This window comes from Manihot esculenta, chromosome 10 (assembly GCF_001659605.2).
Source record: "Manihot esculenta cultivar AM560-2 chromosome 10, M.esculenta_v8, whole genome shotgun sequence".
NCBI classification, from domain to species: domain Eukaryota; kingdom Viridiplantae; phylum Streptophyta; class Magnoliopsida; order Malpighiales; family Euphorbiaceae; genus Manihot; species Manihot esculenta.
This window is the reverse complement of record NC_035170.2, coordinates 53,422-73,839: the sequence shown is the minus strand read 5'-3', so window position 1 is coordinate 73,839 and position 20,418 is coordinate 53,422.

Sequence of the window (20,418 nt, the reverse complement as noted above, 5' to 3'; positions counted from 1 at the left end):
CAAATCCCCCTAAAACCTTCAGAAAACATATTCAAGCACATCACTTACCTCCTGACGCAAGAAGCTAAACACTCTGAACACGGGAAAACAGACCAACTCGTCTTAACCTCTCAAACGCTCTCAAACACTTAGCTTTGTGAATGATCTGCATGAGCGGCTCAAACTCAGCAAATAAACCAAGGAAGACGTGGCCAACTTCTGGACATGCTCGAGTGATAACATCTGTCCAAAAGGCTGACTAAGGGATACATCCCTGCTGACTAAGCAACTCAGCTTCGGCTGCCCAATCGCATGCAAAACCATGCAACATTCGGGGGCCGAACTTACCTTCGGAAGCCGAACATTGGGCACTTTCGGCGGCCGAACTTCTCTTCGGCGGCCGAACTTGGCTCCTCTGCCTTGGTTCATTTCAACTCAAAACTGTAAAACTGTAAACCATAAAACACCTCATAACACTTAGAAAACAAAAATTCTACCCTTTTATCGAATCCCAGCACCCCGGATTCCACCAGACAACAGGAATTCCGGTGCCGGACTCAAGCCGGGTATTACAGACCCTATGTGTATGGTATCCCTTTTTAAGGCATGATCACTATTATTATTGATGAGATGAGTAATCAAGCTTAATGTATGTTATTGATACCCCATTGGAGCATGTGATGAGGGCTCCAGTGTGAGGTTTATGGTTATGTTAGTGTGCATGCACAGGTTAAGCTTGATTTATGAAAGAAAAAAAAAGTTACATGTTTACGTATTTGTATGATCATGTATGGGATTACACAGGTTTACAGGTGGTATGTCAGGCTTGCTACGGGTCCCGGTGGCCTTAAGTCGATCTGGATCCTAGCGCCGGTAGCGGTCCGATTTTCGGGTCGTTACATTCTTTTTCAAAATTTTAAAAGTTATAATTAAAAAATATATGTAGACAATCAATAATAAGTCTTATGTTTATTTTTTTTATATATTTTAATGTTTTTCTAATTGTATATACTTTATTTTATTTTTTATTTTATTAATAATCTTTTTTCTTAAAAAAATAAAATATCCACACTAGTAAACTTCTAATTATAAATAATATTGAGACCAACACAAGATTAATATAAAATTTTTTATGCATCTAAATACTCATCTAATATATATAATTGGCAAAATCTATTTTAGTTTTTCTTAATTTTTTTAGAGAGAATTTTTCTCTTTTCCTTTAGTTTCTCTTCCTAAGGATTAATCCCTTCATCCTTACCGTAAAGTTGGCTTCAACATTTCTACTCTCCTATCTGATAATGGTTTGCTTCCTCTCCACCATTGAGTGAGTTGTATATACTACTTTTTTGGTTCTTTAGAGGCAAATATGCACGAGATTTGTGAGAGTTACTTTCACATGTTGTTTCTCATGATGTTTATGTTGCTTTTGTCCTTACATGTTGGTTTTGGCTTTTGCATGTTTGTCTCTTTCACCCATCGATGCTGTGTGCATTCTTTGGTGGCTGCCTTCTTCAACTTTTTGGAAGTTGGGTATTGTCTCTGGAATGTCCATGATGCCTTCTTTGGGTTGCTCGATCCCCAGAGCTCTACCTCTTCAACGTCTTTTGAATATATTTTAATGCTACCTCAACAACTTCAGCCGGATCACTAGAGATGGTCAATATTACCAGGAAAAAAAAAATTTACTCTATCATAGATATCTTGAGAAATATCATATTTATATACAATTTAAGATAAGAAAAGAACTAACTATACTATTATAGAAACAATCAATTTTCCTTGTTTTCTTGAATAATTGAATCCCTTAATACCCTCGTGACTTGCGATTGTCGAAACCGGTAAAAAATAACCTTTCCGGTTATCAATAATATTACTACTGCAGATAGTGGTAAAGGATCGAATCTACAGAGAATTGAAAACTTACCTATCTTCCTTATCAAGACCAAGAGAATTAACGGAAATAAAAATAAAGTGAAAGAGAAATAAACTGAAAGCGACTAAACTGAAAGTAAAATGGGGGGTTTTGAGATTGATTTAATTAATCTAAAACTGAAAGCAATAAAAATAAAGCAAATAATAAAAATAAAGAGAAATCAATACTAAGAAAGATCTACTTAAAGAATTGGATCCACTTCAGTTGTTGGGATTGATCATTGACACTTAGTTTCTTTTGATTGATTCAATAGATTAGTTATGGAGATGGAAGAAGTTTCTCACCACCATGTCTCTCCTTATGATTAAAACAATTAGGGTACGTTCTCTAATTAATTACTAATTAACAAATTGCCAAGGAACGTCCTTGAGCCTTAGGCATCAAAACAATTGTTAATTACATTAAGAAAGAGAGACATCTAATCCTAGTTACCCAAACGTATGGTGACAACATTAGATCATGCAACTTCCTTAGTTTTTACACTAAGTGTCCTTATGTTTGAATAAGTCAAGCAATTACAGACTTAAATAATCCAAACTAACATATTATTACTTTGCAATCTAGAATCAACATAGATCTAAACAACAAAACAATATTGAAATCAAGCATGAAATTGCATAAATATTGAACAACCAAAAGTTAAACAATGTTTGATCAAGTCTCCCAATCCATAAAACAACTAAAGTATCACCTAATCTTCAACTAGAATAAAAGGTTTCAGTCTCTCATGGCTGAAACAAAAAACCAAAAATAAAAGAAAAGAAGAAAGGTAGAAGAAGAGATGTGGCCACTTGCAATCCCGTAGGTGTCTCCAAGGGGGGTTGAAAAAGCATGGAGAGGCTCCTTATGTGTCTTTTTATAGTTGAAAAGTGTTGCCCTAGGTCATACTTGCTTCCTTATTAGTGAAGAAGCTGCCCAAGGTGCTGAAAAGGAAAGAATCGCATTGCAAACTCTCCAGAATGAAGGAGGCGCGCGGCTTGCACTGAAGAAGGAAGGTGTGCGCGCGACTTGGATTCAGAAGAGGAAGGAGAGGCATCGCTTGAGCTTAGAAGGAAATAGGCACGTACCAAGGGATTTAGAAGAGGAAAGAGACGTGCCTTGGTCTTCAAAAGGCAGGTGGTGTGCGCATGCTTTCAGAAGAGGCAGTGGAGCGCGGATCATTGATTGTGCAGAAGTGGAAAGATATCTATCCTGTCTTTCCTTTTTAGGTGGAGCCTTCGTTTGAATTTTGAATGCTGAAATGCAGAAGAGGCAAGTGCGTCTTCATGAAATCTTGCTGCCTAAATAGGAAGATATGACTGCTGCAGTGTGTGCACATCTTTGAAGAAGGAAAGAAAGATATGCGAATTGAATTTCAAATAATCTTCTAACTGAGCTTTCCTTATTTGCTTTTACTTCTGCACTTTCCTTATTTGAAAACTTTCCTTTTCTGAAAACTTTCCTTATTTGAAAACTTTTCTTTTTTGGCACTTTCCATAATTGACACTTTTTGGCAGTTTTAAGAGCATTTTCTCCAGAATGTAATACCTGGCTAAACTCCGGTATCGGAATTTCTACCGTTCAGTGGAATCTCGGATGTCGTAAATCTCTAGAAGGGTAAAAATCATGTTTTTATAAAATGTTTTAAAGTATTTTATGTTTTAAGCAAGAAAGAAAATGAGTTTATGCATGGAAATAACCTTGGAGGAAAACTCAGGTTCGGCTGCCGAACATGCATGCGCTTTGGGAGTGCTTTAGGCCCCCGAAGGCATAAGAGGGAAATCCAGGTTCGGCCGCCGAACCTCAAGTTCGGCCGCTGAACATGGCATGCAAGCGGAGGCACGTTAGGCCCCCAAAAGTGGCCTGGCCAGCCACCTATAAAGGGGTCCCCTGTCCGAAATGGGCAAGCTTTTCTCCCCATTTTCGGCCAAGGTGAGTTCTCTGCTGTCCCTCGTCGATTTTGAGTTTCTTCCTTTGAGTTTTTATGATTTTCATGAGTTTTCAACTTGGTTTTGAAGATTTTCAAGCAAAGATCGAGTTTTGGGAGCTTGGAGACCAAAGAGTTGATTTCTCCCCATCTCCAAGCTAGGATCATCTTTCCTCTCGATTTTCAAGAGGTAAGCTTAGATCCTACCCTTCTTGTATGTTTTAAGTAAGTTTTAAGTTGATTTATGGGGTAGAAATGCATGTTTAGGTTAGTTTTTGAGTTTATGAGTTAATGTTGAGTTTTTGAGCAATGTGGGTTGTTTATGTATGTTGATGTGTTGTAGTTGGAGTTTAGGATAGTTTGAGACCCCTATATGCTTGTAGGCTTGAGTTTGCTTGTTGTAGAATAGGTAAATGCATGATTGAATAGTTTGGGAGGCATTTGTGCATGTTGGAGGCTGAGTTCTGCCCTTTGGAAGAACTCAGGTTCGGCAGCCGAAGGGACTTTCGGCCGCCGAACTTGCCTGTGGAGGCAAGCCCTTGGCTGCCGAACCCTGCCCCCGAAAGTGGACTTTCGGCTCTGGAAGGGAGTTTCGGCTGCCGAACATGCATGAGTTTCGTCTCTAAAAAGAACCTTTGGCTGCCGAAAGTGCCGCTGAAGGTGCATGACTTTCATCTCTGGAGGGACTTTCGGCCGCCGAACCTGCCGCAGAAAGTGCCCTGTCCAGCCTTCCTTTGCATGATTTCTTTGATTGTTTTAAGGTGTTTTAGGGGGGTTTTTGGGGAGTATCTTAGAGTCATGTTCATGTATGTTTGATCCCTCATTTGAGTGCACCTGTGTAGGTTCGGACCCGAGGAACCGAGGACCTCAGCAGTGAGTCAGCTGCTTCAGTGTCTTGTCAGAGCTAGCCAGAGGTGAGTGGAATAACTCTTTATGTTTCAAAGTAAATAATAAAAGTTTTAGCATGATTCACGCATCATGAATGCCATGAGATATATATCAGGGTGCTTGCATTAGAATTCACGAATATGTTGCATTGCATATTATGTTGTTGATGTGGATGAATGTTGAATGATGCATTAGTCCTCATATGTTATGACATGATGATATGATATGAAAGTCCAGGCGTGCCTGCTCTACGCCACTGGCACTATGTAAGAGAAAGTCCGGGTGTGCCTGCACTACGCCCCCGGCACGATTGGATATGTATGTTATGATATGGAAGTCCAGGCGTGCCTGCACTACGCCCCTGGCATGATTAGACTATATGGAGGGCTAAATGGTGACAAGTTCATCCTTGATGTGATTTGTTTGTGCTGTGATGCATTCCATGATATCATATGTTTTAAATACAATGTTTTATTATTCTGCTCACTGGGCTCTAGTAGCTCACCCCACTCCCTTAACCCCAGGTTTGCAGGTACGGGATAGACCAGGAGGTCAGCTAGAGTAAAGTCATGTTTGTGTAATAGCTAGCGGTGGACATGATAAATTATTGAAGTGTAATGTATTGTATAGTAATGTAATAAGCAGTATTGAACAGTTATGTAATATAATGATGTTATTGAAGATTAGAGTTGTGCTTGTGTAATATCCGGCTCGAGTCCGGCCTCGGAATTCCTGTAGTTCGGTGGAATCTCAAGTGTCAGAACCCTCGAGAAGGGTAAGACATATGTTTTCATGTGTGTTTTAAGAGTTTTGAATGTTTTCAAGTGTGAAAGGAAATGAGTTTTGAAAGAAAAGCAACAAGGGAGAAATGCAAAGGTTCGGCCGCCGAAGGTCACTTTCGGCCGCCGAACATTGCATGGTTTCGAATTCACGTTCGGCTGCCGAAGGTGGTCTGGCCAGCCACCTATAAAAGGGCCAAAGGTCGGTGAGAGGAGGGTATTTTCTCCTCCACTTGCAGCCAGAGGTGAGTTCCAGCCTCTCTCACGTTGACTTTCATGGTTTTTATGATTTTCTTCAAATCTTTCCAAGGTTTTAAGAGTTTTGATGATTTTTGAAGGTTTTAAGCAAAACGAACAAAGGTTGAAGCTTGGAGAGTTTGAGAACGGATTTCTCTATATCTCCACATTAGGATCGTGTAATCTCTTGTTTAGAAGAGGTAAGTACAGATCCTGAACCTTCTTTGTTGATTTTTGAAGGTTTTATGAAGTTTGTATGGGTAGTATGCATGTTTAGGTTTAGGTGAGGTTTTTGGTGATCTTTCATGTTTAAGTGTTATGTGCTATGTTTGTTTGGTTGAGGAGAGTTTGAGACCCCTTTATGCATATCTATGTGTATGTGCTAGTTAGGAGTAGTTGATATGCATGTTGTAGGTTTTTGGGCAAAGTTGGCATGAAACAGAGCAAGGTTCTGTCCCCTGGACAAAACCAGGTTCGGCCGCCGAAAGAAGGTTCGGCAGCTGAACATGCTTGGAGGCAGTTTCGGCTGCCAAAGCTTGCCCCCGAAAGCTAAGCTTTCGGTTTAGAAAGGGACTTTCGGCCGCCGAAAGAGGGAGTTCGGCCGCCGAAAGTATGTGAGTTTCGTCTCTGGACGAGACCTTCGGCCGCCGAAGGTGCCGCCGAACATGCATGAGTTTCGTCTCTAGAGAGGGGTTTCGGCCGCCGAACCTGCCGCCGAAAGTGCCCTGTCCAGCCTTCTTTTGCATGTTTTCTGTGCATGGTCTAGCATCGTTTAGATGGTTTTTGGGGAGTTTCTTAGAGATGTTCTTGAGTTAGTTTGGTCCCTCATTTGTGTCCACCTGTGTAGGAACGGACCAGAGGAACCCCAGAGAGTAGCAGTGAGTACAGGGTCAGAACCTGCAGAGTTAGCACAGAGTCAGCCAGAGGTGAGTGGAACTTACTTTAATGTTTTCATATGAGAAATGGATATTTTATCATGTTTCATGCATCATGACTATGCTATAGGCTGAGTGCATTAGTGTACACGAATATGATGCATTGCATTTATCCTTGATTCTATGACTGTATGGACACAGTAAGGATTCAATAGCCCTCGGAGGAAAGACCTGGAACAGCCCTACGGGGACCAGGCATAAAGACGTGGAACAGCCCTATGGGGACCAGGCACAAAGACCTGGAACAGCCCTACGGGGACCAGGCATATGGTATAGAGGGAGTGTTGATCCGTCCATGCTGAAATGTGATTACTTGTGATGTGATACATTGCATAAGAGCATGTTTTATCACCTGTTCTTTATTACTGTTCTACTCACTGGGCTATAGTAGCTCATCCCTCTCCCCTAACTCCAGTTGTGCAGGTTCAGAATTCAGAGGGAAGTCAGCAGGGTACAGGAAGAGTATAAAGGTTGTAATAGTTAGTCAGTGTGGACATGTAATATGTGTACAGTGTATAGAACGGTGCTTGAGTATAAGAGTTGTAATCCCTTTTTGTGTTTTTACATGATCAGTTTATGTTTATATATTGTTGTATGTTTATGAGAAAACCAGGCTTAACATTATGAGTTTTATCCGCCTAGAGCAATGAGGAGCTTTAGTAGGGATTGGTAGAGAACAGAGATAGTGCATGCACATGTTAAGCCTTGGAATGAAGAAAAGTTTTATGTTTTTACAGAAAATATATGATCATGTATGGGATGTCACAGGTTCACAGTCAGGATAGCAGGCTTACTACGGGTCCCGGCGACCTTAAGTCGATCTGGATCCTAGTGCCGGTGGCAGTTCGGTTTCCGGGCTGTTACAGATTGGTATCAGAGCATTAGGTTCACATGGTCGGACCTATATAGACAGAGTTGGGCCTATAGAGGTTTTAGCAGGTCAGGCACCATAGGGAAACATGTCCACTAGGATAGGATGTTAGTCCTGTCGCTATATGCTGATGTGCAATGCCATGATTCATACATGTGCATTAGTTTATATGTGATGTATGCTGATATGTGTTGCTTATGTGCTCTGTGATGTGTTGTTTTCCAGAGAGAGTTAAGATGCGAGGAACTCGTCGATCCGCGAGATTGACTGGAGTCCCACCTGTAAGTGAGGGTACAGCTACTCGTCCACCTGCCTTGCCAAGGGCAAGATCTCACAGGTCAAGCAGGGAGGGAACGTCAAGAGACCCTAGAAGGTCTTCTGACGAGAGCAGAAGAGGAATAGGCAGAGGGGGAAGATCAGACGAAGAGAGAGTTTCTATGGAGGAGGATCAGAGGAGAGAGGTCAGTATGGGTATAGGAAGGTCAGAAGAAGGTATGGGGGAGTCCCAGGGAGGCGCACATGCCTTAGGGTTTGGCTATCCACCCTTTCCTCAGGGCCCAGAGTATCCGATGGGAGGCACGTCGGATTACTCCAGCTTTGCCCCATATCCACCCTATATGCCATACATGCCCTATCCTTCCTTTTATCCACCATATCACATGTATCCACCCCCACCTTTTCATCCAAGTTCAGCATCGCCTGAATCCAGAGAAACAGTACCTCCACCACCACCACCTGAACCAGTAGCCCCTGTTGTTGAAGCACAACCCAGTTCTTTAGGGGGAAATAAGGTGAAGATGACCGAGTACTTAAAGTTGGATGCTCCTAAATTCAATACAGGAGATGATCCCTTTGAGTATCTCAGTGCAGTGAGAATGATAACAAGTGAGTTGGGAGCAGATGAGAGCAGGGCCATTGAGATGGCAGGGTTCACTTTAAAATGCAAGAAAGCCAGAGAATGGTTCAAGAACTATGTGGACCCCAGAATTGACAGTATGACATGGGAAGAGTTCGCCAACGAATTTGCTGGGTGGGCTTTCCCTGACAGTTCCAGGGAGCTAAAGGTTGTGGAGTTTGAGCAGTTGAGACAGACGGAGGAGATGAGTGTTGATGAATATACAGATAAGTTCCTGGAATTGTTACCATACGTGGGTCAGGCGTATGATACAGATCAGAAGAAGGCAAAGAGATATGCCACAAGGCTTCATCCTCGGTATTTCTCTTTGATTCTCCACGCGGAGAAGGAGAGTTTCCACTCCATTGTGGATGCTGCTAGAAAGATGGAGGCCAGTGCCATTAGTCAAGGAGTCGTTAATCAACCAAAGGCACAGTCTTCTGGTACTAAACCAGGTTCCTCCTCACAGAGTACAGCAAGTGCGAGTAAGAAGAGATGGGACAAACTCAGAGGAAAGAGAGGCAAGTTCTGGAACCGGATTAAAACGGGTCTGGGAATGAGGAGCGGCTCTAGTTCTGGCACAGAAATTCCAGTTTGCAATAGGTGTGGGAGACCACATAGCGGAGCTTGTTTGCTGGGATCTACAACCTGCTATAGATGTGGGCAGGAGGGACATTATGCACGGGAATGTCCTCAGGCGACTTTGGTTACACCATCCCAGCAGATGACCTCAGGTAGTGTCGTTCAGTCAGCAGCTTCAGTCCATCCACCAAGCAGTGGTAGAGGTAGAGGAAGAGGGGCAGCCTCTTCATCAGGGATGGGTTCCCGAGGTGCAGCTCCGTCAGCCCCAGCACGGATTTTCACCATGACTCAACAGGAGGCAGACACTTCGAACACAGTGGTGTCAGGTAATCTCATCATTGGGTGTTCAGAGGTGTATGCTTTGATGGACCCCGGTGCTTCTCACTCTTTCATTTCTTATAGAGCCGCAGAGAGATTGGGGTTGATAGTCTCCGAGTTAGAGTGTCCTCTTTGGGTCAGTGGACCTAGATGTGACCCATCATTGGCAGAGTCAGTCTGTCAGTTCAGTCCAGTGTTTATAGAGGATAGATGCCTTCCAGCTGACCTTGTGGTTCTAGAGTTGACAGATTTTGATGTCATTCTAGGAATGGATTGGTTATCTACCTATAGTGCTACCTTGCATTGCCGGGACAAGGTAGTGAGTCTCAGAGACCAGGATGGGTCAGAGTGTGTCTTCAAAGGAGACAGGAGAGGGACACCTAGGGGTTTAATATCAGCCCTCCAGGCTCGTAGGATGTTGCGGAAAGGTTGTCAGGGGTTCCTAGCTTATGTGAGAGGGCTAGACAGTCGGGCTAGGGAACCGTCCTCAGTACCAGTTGTGAACGAATTCCCAGATGTGTTTCCTGAAGAGCTTTCAGGACTACCACCCGATAGGGACATAGAGTTCGAGATAGAGTTGATGCCCGGTGCTAGACCGATCTTTATTCCTCCCTACCGGATGGCACCAGCAGAGTTGAAAGAGTTGAAAGAGCAGTTGCAGGATTTGGTAGCTAAGGGTTTCATCCGCCCGAGTACCTCACCTTGGGGTGCTCCAGTATTATTTGTCAGAAAGAAGGATGGCCTACTTAGACTTTGTGTCGACTATAGACAGTTGAACAAAGTCACGATAAAAAACAAGTATCCTTTACCCAGGATCGATGATCTATTCGACCAACTGTCAGGAGCAGGTTATTTTTCTAAGATAGATCTGAGATTCGGATACCACCAATTGAAGATCAGGGAAGGAGATGTCTCCAAGACTGCTTTTCGAACCAGATATGGGCATTATGAGTTCCTAGTGATGTCGTTCGGGTTGACTAATGCCCCTGCAGCATTCATGGATCTCATGAATAGGGTTTTCAGGGAGTACTTGGATCGTTTTGTGATCGTCTTTATAGATGATATCTTAGTGTACTCCAAGAATGCAGAGGAGCATGCCCAGCATCTGAGGATAGTTTTGCAAACTTTGAGAGAGCATGGCTTGTATGCCAAGTTCTCCAAGTGCGAGTTCTGGCTAAGGAGCATTGCCTTTTTGGGACATGTAGTATCAGAGGAAGGAATAACAGTAGATCCCAAGAAGGTAGAGGCAGTAGCCAACTGGCCTACACCCACGACAGTGACAGAGATCAAGAGTTTTCTGGGTTTAGCAGGCTACTATCGGAGGTTCATTCAGGACTTTTCGAAGATAGCTGCTTCGATGACCAGACTGACGAGGAAGAATCAGAAGTTCGTATGGACAGACGATTGTGATGAGAGTTTTGACGAGTTGAAGAGACGGTTAACTTCAGCACCGGTGTTAGCTCTGCCGATCAGTGAGGAAGATTTCACAGTATTCTGTGATGCATCCCGAGTGGGATTAGGTTGTGTGTTAATGCAGAATGACAGAGTGATAGCTTATGCTTCCAGACAGTTGAAGAAGCACGAGCTAAACTACCCGACACATGATCTTGAGATGGCAGCTGTTATCTTTGCACTTAAGATGTGGAGGCATTACCTCTATGGGGTAAAGTGTGAGATCTATACGGATCATAAAAGCCTGCAGCACATCTTGAGTCAAAGAGAGTTAAACTTGAGGCAGAGACGGTGGGTAGAATTGCTCAGTGATTACGATTGTAAGATCCAGTATCATCCGGGTAAGGCTAATGTTGTAGCTGATGCCTTAAGCCGGAAATCACTTGGCAGTTTATCCCACATTGCAGTAGAGAGAAGACCGGTAGTGAAGGACTTTTATAGACTCATGGATGAAGGACTACAGTTGCAGTTATCTGGTACAGGTGCTTTGCTTGCACATATGAGAGTTACACCAGTGTTTCTAGAGCAAGTGGCTCTGAAACAGCACGAAGACCCTGAGTTAGTGAAGATTGCCAGGACTGTTCAGTCTGGCAACAGTGCAGAGTTCAGATTTGACAGTGAGGGAATTCTTCGTCACGGTAAGAGATTATGTGTACCAGATGACGCCAGTTTAAAGGAAGACATTATGAGGGAAGCTCATAATGCAAGATATAGCGTTCACCCTGGAGCCACCAAGATGTATCAAGACCTGAGAAGAGTATATTGGTGGCCAGCAATGAAGAAAGAAGTGGCACAGTTCGTGTCAGCCTGCGAGACATGTCAAAGAGTGAAACTAGAGCATCAGAAGCCGGCTGGAATGCTTAACCCACTGCCGATTCTAGAGTGGAAATGGGAGAACATAGCTATGGATTTTGTAGTGGGGTTACCGGCGACGTCTAACAGACTAGACTCCATATGGGTGATTGTGGATAGACTCACCAAATCTGCCCACTTCATTCCAGTCAGGAGTAACTATTCTGTGGACAAGTTGGCGCAGGTGTATGTAGACGAGATAGTGAGGCTGCATGGAGTTCCAGTGTCGATAGTATCAGATAGAGGACCTCAGTTCACCTCCAGATTTTGGCGGAGTCTGCAAGCTGCTATGGGTACAAGATTGGATTTCAGCACTGCTTTCCATCCCCAGACGGACGGTCAGTCAGAAAGGACCATCCAAACCATAGAAGATATGCTGAGAATGTGTGTGTTAGACTTTGGCGGTTCTTGGAGGCAGCATCTACCTCTGGTGGAGTTTGCCTACAACAACAGCCATCATGCTAGCATAGGGATGGCTCCTTATGAAGCTTTGTATGGGAGGAAGTGCCGAACACCTGTTTGCTGGGAAGAGGTAGGAGAGAAGGCTCTTGCAGGGCCAGAGCTAGTTGAGATTACCAGCAAGTTAGTGCCTATCATCAGAGAGAGGATTAAGACAGCTGTTAGCAGACAGAAAAGCTATGCAGACATCCGTAGGAAACAGATAGAGTTCCAGGAGGGGGATATGGTATTGTTAAAGGTGTCTCCAATGAAGGGAGTGGTTCGCTTTGGAAAGAAGGGTAAACTGGCCCCACGGTACATTGGTCCCTTTGAGATTTTGCAAAGGATCGGAAATGTGTCGTATAAGCTGGATTTACCTACCTCTATGGAAAGAATTCACCCGGTATTCCATGTTTCTATGTTGAGGAAGTTTGTGTCAGATCCAGAGAAGGTTCTTAGTGAACCTGAGGTGGAAATCTTAAGTGATCTCACCTATGTAGAGCAGCCAGTGCGGATCTTAGACACCCAGATCAGAAAGCTGAGAAACAAGGAGATACCAATGGTGAAAGTCCTATGGAACCACCACAATCTAGAAGAGTGCACCTGGGAGACACGGGAGTCTATGCTCCAACAGTACCCATATCTGTTTTAAGGTTAGTTTTTCCCCTTTTCTATGTGTTTTATGTTGTGTTAGGAACATTCGGGGATGAATGTTCTTAAGGGGGGGAAAATGTAATATCCGGCTCGAGTCCGGCCTCGGAATTCCTGTAGTTCGGTGGAATCTCGAGTGTCGGAACCCTCGAGAAGGGTAAGACATATGTTTTCATGTGTGTTTTAAGAGTTTTGAATGTTTTCAAGTGTGAAAGGAAATGAGTTTTGAAAGAAAAGCAACAAGGGAGAAATGCAAGGGTTCGGCCGCCGAAGGTCACTTTCGGCCGCCGAACATTGCATGGTTTCGGATTCACGTTCGGCTGCCGAAGGTGGTCTGGCCAGCAATCTATAAAAGGGCCAAAGGTCGGTGAGAGGAGGGTATTTTCTCCTCCACTTGCAGCCAGAGGTGAGTTCCAGCCTCTCTCACGTTGACTTTCATGGTTTTTATGATTTCCTTCAAATCTTTCCAAGGTTTTAAGAGTTTTGATGATTTTTGAAGGTTTTAAGCAAAACGAACAAAGGTTGAAGCTTGGAGAGTTTGAGAACGGATTTTTCTATATCTCCACGTTAGGATCGTGTAATCTCTTGTTTAGAAGAGGTAAGTACAGATCCTGAACCTTCTTTGTTGATTTTTGAAGGTTTTATGAAGTTTGTATGGGTAGTATGCATGTTTAGGTTTAGGTGAGGTTTTTGGTGATCTTTCATGTTTAAGTGTTATGTGCTATGTTTGTTTGGTTGAGGAGAGTTTGAGACCCCTTTGTGCATATCTATGTGTATGTGCTAGTTGGGAGTAGTTGATATGCATGTTGTAGGTTTTTGGGCAAAGTTGGCATGAAACAGAGCAAGGTTCTGTCCCCTAGACAAAACCAGGTTCGGTCGCCGAAAGAAGGTTCGGCAGCCGAACATGCTTGGAGGCAGTTTCGGCTGCCAAAGCTTGCCCCCGAAAGCTAAGCTTTCGGTTTAGAAAGGGACTTTCGGCCGTCGAAAGTGGGAGTTCGGCCGCCGAAAGTATGTGAGTTTCGTCTCTGGACGAGACCTTCGGCCGCCGAAGGTGCCGCCGAACATGCATGAGTTTCGTCTCTTGAGAGGGGTTTCGGCCGCCGAACCTGCCGCCGAAAGTGCCCTGTCCAGCCTTCTTTTGCATGTTTTCTGTGCATGGTCTAGCATCGTTTAGAGGGTTTTTGGGGAGTTTCTTAGAGATGTTCTTGAGTTAGTTTGGTCCCTCATTTGTGTCCACCTGTGTAGGAACGGACCAGAGGAACCCCAGAGAGCAGCAGTGAGTACAGGGTCAGAACCTGCAGAGTTAGCACAGAGTGAGCCAGAGGTGAGTGGAACTTACTTTAATGTTTTCATATGAGAAATGGATATTTTATCATGTTTCACGCATCATGACTATGCTATAGGCTGAGTGCATTAGTGTACACGAATATGATGCATTGCATTTATCCTTGATTCTATGACTGTATGGACATAGTAAGGATTCAATAGCCCTCGGAGGAAAGACCTGGAACAGCCCTACGGGGACCAGGCATAAAGACGTGGAACAGCCCTATGGGGACCAGGCACAAAGACCTGGAACAGCCCTACGGGGACCAGGCATATGGTATAGAGGGAGTGTTGATCCGTCCATGCTGAAATGTGATTACTTGTGATGTGATACATTGCATGAGAGCATGTTTTATCACCTGTTCTTTATTACTGTTCTACTCACTGGGCTATAGTAGCTCATCCCTCTCCCCTAACTCCAGTTGTGCAGGTTCAGAATTCAGAGGGAAGTCAGCAGGGTACAGGAAGAGTATAAAGGTTGTAATAGTTAGTCAGTGTGGACATGTAATATGTGTACAGTGTATAGAACGGTGCTTGAGTATAAGAGTTGTAATCCCTTTTTGTGTTTTTACATGATCAGTTTATGTTTATATATTGTTGTATGTTTATGAGAAAACCAGGCTTAACATTATGAGTTTTATCCGCCTAGAGCAATGAGGAGCTCTAGTAGGGATTGGTAGAGAACAGAGATAGTGCATGCACAGGTTAAGCCTTAGAATGAAGAAAATTTTTATGTTTTTACAGAAAATATATGATCATGTATGGGATGTCACAGGTTCACAGTCAGGATAGCAGGCTTACTACGGGTCCCGGCGACCTTAAGTCGATCTGGATCCTAGTGCCGGTGGCAGTTCGGTTTCTGGGATGTTACAGCTTGACCCTAGTTTGTATGTTAATCCCTTTTGATACATGATCTTTCAAATGTAATGGTTTAATGATGTTTTATGTAAACCAAACTTAATATATGTGAAGTTACCCCATTGGAGCATTTGATGAGGACTCTAGTATGGGGATTATGATTTGAGTTGTGCATGCACAGGTTAAGTTTGGTAAATGAATGAGAAAGTCTAAAATTTTTATGTAATTGTTGATCATGTATGAGATTATACAGGTATACAGATTGTATTTCAGGCTTGCTACGGGTCCCGGCGGCCTTAAACCGTTCTGGATCCTAGCGCCGGTAGCGGTCCGGTTTCCGGGTCATCACAAGAATGTCTCTTTACACCTAATATATGCAAAACATGATTAAAACCACAAAATTAAGCAGAAAAGATGTAAATAAACCTCAAGAACATAATGATAAAATGGATTAAAATATGCTCTATCAAATACCCCCACACATAGCCTTTTGCTTGTCCTCAAGCAAATAAACATAGTCAAACAAGCTTTCTTTACTCTATATCCTTTGTTTCCACTTAAGCTCTTACTCAAGACTCCTATTTTGAATCATTGCAGTGAAGAATATATGCATCAAGGTTACTCACCTTCTTTCCTTGTTTTCCTTTACTTACCATGGCTAGGATTTATTTTCCTCAAGAGAGAGATTACACATGCACATGTTCTTGTTTAGTTAAGACTTTTTCTAGCTTTCAGAGTGATTTGCCCTTATCTTGAAGTACTTTGTTCAGCTTTTTACACTTTAATCTTGCTTGAAAAAGTCACCAACCTTTTGACGTGAAGGTACATATTGGTGATACCCACCCCCAATTACTCAGTTGGTCACCTGTCCAAGTGGCTACTAGCTCTGTTTATAGTCTTTTGACCATTGGAACAATTTTCAATTTGTGCTTTTGAAGTCTAAGCCTTTGCTGAATTTGTTTTAATCAATGCATTGGACAAATCAACACCAATTGCTAAAACAAGTCATGTTAAGTTCTTTCACACAAATTTTAGTTTGTCCTCTCTAATGAGGGTCATCAATATATTTTTCACCATGGCAAGCTCAAAGATTCAATTCAAAAGGTAATTTCCAAACATGAATACAACTCACTGCAATTGATTCAACATAAGTTTAAAGAGTCATCACATCAATGGGGTCATGGAAAGAAAAGCTCATCTAACATAGTTCATTAGTTGAGTAGAGCAAATCAAAACTGAAATAAAATAAAAAACTGTGGCTATGTGAAAGCAAAAAAAAAAAAAAAAAAAAAAGAAAAAAAAATCACACTGAAAATCAAAGCAAAAATAAAAATAAAATAAAAATTCAGAAGTATGCATAATCACACTGAAAATCAAAGCAAAAATAAAAAGAAAATAAAAATTCAGAAGTATGCACCCCCACACCTAAATCATGCATTGTCCTCAATGTATAGGAAATATTAAAATGCAAAAGAAACTGAGTACTCCCCTGGGTGTGGTGTGCATGGTGCGATCCACTTGATCAAGGCTTAAGTAATTGGGGAGGGAAAAAGAGTCCCAACTGCATTGAGCAAAAAGTATAGCACTCATTTTGATTTGGTCATAACCCATCCTATTTTTTCCATGTACTCATGAAGCAACATGATTAGCTTCTCTTCTTTCAGATGAGGTGTGCCTCTAGCCCTTATGTTTACATTTTTGAGATGATTGGGAAGCACTTTGAAATCCAATTCATGTTTCTCCATGTGTAGTTACAAATTGGTACTAAAATCTGGCAAAACAAACTCTACCTTATCCGGAGGTTTAGGCAAGCATTGATCCACATGCTCCTTTGGTTTAGGCACTTGGAATTCCATATGTTCCATGTGAGTATGGGCTGTTTGCACTGGCTGAATGATGAGACTAGTTTCAGTTTTCTCCTTTTGCGCAAGGTCTATTTGCAAGGGAAGACTGGAAGGAGTTTCATGCGATGGAAGCTGAAGAAATGCGATTGGAAGTGTTGCAGGACTATCCTGCACAAGGCCTTTCTGCGAACTCATCTGAAGAGGTGCAATTGAGCTTTCTTCAGCTTGTGCAAGGTTGATCTGCACACCAGGCTGAAGTGGTGCGGTCTGCTTCTGTTCATTCTGCGCATGGCTGCAATCCACCTATTGGATGCAACAGTCAGTTTCCTTCAGTTCTGGCTCTTTTTGGGTCTCTGCCTTGCAAAAATCATTGTTCAGCATATCATCTTGATCTATATAAAAATTTTCCTGGCTCATACAATCAATGATATCTAAACTTTCAACAAGTTCTGTTTGATCAGTTTGTTTAGGCAAACAATTTTCTGGTAGTTTCTCTTCAGCAGCTTGTTCTTGTACTTGTGAACTTTCATCATTTGTCTCATCATCTTGAAACTCTTCCTCTCTTCTTAACATGTTTGCATTCATTGAGGTGGCCAGTTGTTCCATCTGCTGTTGGAGACCTTGCACAGAAATTGCCAATGTCTCCACCATCTTCTCAAAGTGTTGGTTGGAACTTGGAGGTGCTGGTTGGGTTTAATATTCTTGATAATTTTGGTAATTGTTAGCTCCAGCATAGTCGTAGTTTGGATGGTCTCTCCAATCTGAATTGTATGTGTCATGGTAGGGATCATGTCTTGGCTGTTCATAGAATCCTCCAAATGTATGCCTAGGCTGACTGTTGAATCTTCCATATGCATGTCTAGGCTGGTCATACCCATAAAGTGTAGGACATTGATCAGTTGGGTGTCCTACATATGAATAGATCCCACATGGCCTTGGTGGCTGAAATTGTTGAGCTCGACCTATGGCGCATCTATTCCAAAGAGAGGTTAGTTCAGAAAGATAAAAAGAAAGATCAGATATACTTACCTCATCCATGATTCAGATCTGTGGCTGTTTGGGCAAACACAACAATGTTTGCAAGGGCTGGTTCTGCAGTTACAGCAAGGAATTCTGTTTCGAGTGCAGCTTTTTCAGCGTGTGCTGTCTCTTGGACATCAGCAAAGTCTTGTTCTACAATTTCTGTAGATGTTGTTTTTGGGACAGCAACAAATTCAGCAGGTTGACAGCAGTTGCTGTCTTTGTTTTCAGCAGCTCGGATAGCAGATTTCGGTGTAGCAGATTCTGTTTTAGCAACGTGTGTTGTTGGTTTTGTTGGCACAACAACTTTCAATTCTGTCTAGGCAGTTTCAGCAAGTGCTGTCCCTTGGACAACAACAAATTCTAATTTTTGGACAGCAACGAATTTTGATTTTTGGACAGCAGCAGGTTCTGATTTTTGGACAGCAGGTGGACAGCAGTTGCTGTTTTTGGACAGCAACAGGTGCTACAGAGGGTGGGCAGCAGGTTGCTATTTTTGGACAGCAACAAATGCAGCAGGTGCTGCAGAATTTTCTTCAGCAAAAGTGTGTTGTGCAACAATGTTTATGGCTGTCTCTTGGACAGATTCGGTGGTGGCAGATTCAGTAGTGGCAGATTCAGTGGTTGCTGGTCCTAATCTCCTGATTGTACGCTCAATTTCTGGATTATAAGGCAGAGTGTGCTTGTGTCCAGATCTGGTCATGAAAGAAAAATAAACAAGTTAAATCAAGTCCCCGGCAACGGCGCCAATTTTTGACTCGTGGTTGTCGAAGCCGATCAAAAATAACCTTTCCGGTTATTAACAATATTACTACTGCAGATAGTGGTAAAGGATCGAATCCACAGAGAATTGAAAACTTACCTATCTTCCTTATCAAGACCAAGAGAATTAACGGAAACAAAAATAAATTGAAAGAGAAATAAACTGAAAGCGACTAAACTGAAAGTAAAATGGGGGGGTTTTGAGATTGATTTAATTAATCTAAAACTGAAAGCAATAAAAATAAAGCAAATAATAAAAATAAAGAGAAATCAATAATAAGAAAGATCTACTTAAAGAATTGGATCCACTTCAGTTGTTGGGATTGATCATTGACACTTAGTTTCTTTTGATTGATTCAATAGATTAGTTATGGAGATGGAAGACGCTTCTCACCACTATGTCTCTCCTTATGATTAAACCAATTAGGGAACGTCCTCTAATTAATTACTAATTAACAAATTGCCAAGGAACGTCCTTGGACCTTAGGCATCAAAATAATTGTTAATTGCATTAAGAAAGAGAGAGATCTAATCCTAGTTACCCAAACGTATGGTGACAACACTAGATCATGCAACTTCCTTAGTTTTTACACCAAGTGTTCTTATGTTTGAATAACTCAAGCAATTACAGACTTAAATCATCCAAACTAACATATTATTACTTTGCAATCAAGAATCAACGTAGATCTAAACAACAAAGCAATATTGAAATCAAGCATGAAATTGCATAAATATTGAACAACCAAAAGTTAAACAATGTTTGATCAAGTCTCCCAATCCATAAAACAATTAAAGTATCACCTAATCTTCAACTAGAATAAAAGGTTTCAGCCTCTCATGGCTGAAACAAAAAACCAAAAATAAAAGAAAAGAAGAAAGGTAGAAGAAGAGATGTGGCCACTTGCAATCCCGTAGGTGTCTCCAAGGGGGGTTGAAAAAGCATGGGGAGACTCCTTATGTGTCTTTTTATAGTTGAAAAGTGTTGCCCTAGGTCATACTTGCTTCCTTATTAGTGAAGAAGCTGCCCAAGGTGCTGAAAAGGAAAGAATCGCGTTGCAAACTCTCCAGAAGGAAGGAGGCGCGCGGCTTGCACTGAAGAAGGAAGGTGTGCGCGCGGCTTGGATTCGGAAGAGGAAGGAGAGGCGTGGCTTGAGCTTAGAAGGAAATAGGCACATACCAAGGGATTCAGAAGAGGAAAGAGACGCGCCTTGGTCTTCAAAAGGCAGGTGGCATGCGCATGTTTCAGAAGAGGCAGTGGAGTGTGGATCATTGATTGTGCAGAAGTGGAAAGATATCTGTCCTGTCTTTCCTTTTTAGGTGGAGCCTTCGTTTGAATTTTGAATGCTGAAATGCAGAAGAGGCAAGTGCGTCTTCATGAAATCTTGCTGCCTAAATAGGAAGATATGACTGCTGCAGTGTGTGCACATCTTTGAACAAGGAAAGAAATATCTGCGATTTGAATTTCAAATAATATTCTGACTGAGCTTTCCTTATTTGCTTTTACTTCTGCACTTTCCTTATTTGAAAATTTTCCTTTTCTGAAAACTTTCCTTATTTGAAAACTTTCCTGTAATACCCGGCTCGAGTCCGGCATCGGCATTCCTGTCGTCCGGTGGAATCTCGGGTGTCGGAACCCTCGAGAAGGGTAATGCATATGTTTTCCAAGGTATTTTCACTTGTTTTCATGTTTTGAGTTAAAAGACTTGAGTTTTGAAAGAAAGGCAACAAGGGAGAACTGCAAAGGTTCGGCCGCCGAAGGTCACTTTCGGCCGCCGAACATTGCATGGTTGCGGCTTCACGTTCGGCTGCCGAAGGTGGTCTGGCCAGCCACCTATAAAAGGGCCAAGGGTCGGTGGAAGGAGGTTATTTCTCCTCCACTTGCAGCCAGA